General features: G+C 59.3%; 1 long non-coding RNA gene across 1 annotated transcript in view; it reads right to left on the bottom strand.

Moving 5' to 3' along the window:
* Positions 1 to 470, bottom strand: part of LOC107307477 — a 1,988-nt gene extending 1,518 nt beyond the window's left edge. The window contains exons 1-2 of the long non-coding RNA XR_001552418.2: positions 420 to 470; positions 219 to 293 (exon numbers count right to left, since the gene is read on the bottom strand). This is a non-coding gene — a long non-coding RNA (uncharacterized LOC107307477). The remainder of the gene's footprint in view (positions 1 to 218; positions 294 to 419) is intronic.
* Between the last annotated feature and the right edge of the window lie 323 nt (positions 471 to 793).

The raw sequence follows: 793 nt of genomic DNA, 5'->3' as shown, positions 1-793 counted from the left end.
TGTGGGATGGGGGCACAATGAGGGATGTGGGGCAAGGAGGGGATTGTGGGCACAGTGGAGTGGCTGTGGGAGTCGTGGGGCACAGTGTGGATGTGGGGCACAGTGTGGATGTGGGGCACAATGAGGGATGTGGGGCACAGTGTGGGATGTGGGGCACAATGAGGGATGTGGGGCACAGTGTGGATGTGGGGCGCTGTGGGTCGGGTTGTGGGTCTGACCTTGCGTGAGAAGTGGTCGAAGATGTTGCATCCCTGGCTGTTGAGGATGGCGATGGCCTGAGCAAAGTGGTGCCGCTGGGGGGGGACGCGTCAGTCCGACATGGGGACGGGGACGGGGCGACCCCACAAGGAGCCGGGTTGTGGGGCACAGGGGCTCCATGGCCCCATAGAGGGATGGGGGGGGGTTGTTGGGGGTCTGACCTCCATGACGGAGCCCTCGGAGCTGTAGAGCGCGGCCAGAACTGATTTCTGTGGGGCAAAGAGGGGGGGCACCGTGAGGGTGAGTCCAACACTGACCCCAATATGGACCATGACCTGACCCCAAACCTAATCCTAATCCTAACCCTAACCCTAATCCCATCCACAGCCCTAACCCTAACCCTAACCCTAACCCTAACCCTAACCCTAACCCTAACCCTAACCCTAACCCTAATCCCATCCACAACCCTAACCCTGACCCCAACCCAACCCCAACCCTAATCCCAACCTTAACACTGTCACCCCAACCCTAATCCAATGACCCTAAATCCAACCCTGACCCCAACCCTAACAATAACCTCAACCCTAACCCCAAC

Source organism: Coturnix japonica, unplaced genomic scaffold (genome assembly GCF_001577835.2).
Source record: "Coturnix japonica isolate 7356 unplaced genomic scaffold, Coturnix japonica 2.1 chrUnrandom616, whole genome shotgun sequence".
Taxonomy (NCBI): Eukaryota; Metazoa; Chordata; class Aves; order Galliformes; family Phasianidae; genus Coturnix; species Coturnix japonica.
Note: the sequence above shows the minus strand (reverse complement) of the source record. Positions and strands in the feature narration are given on the sequence as shown.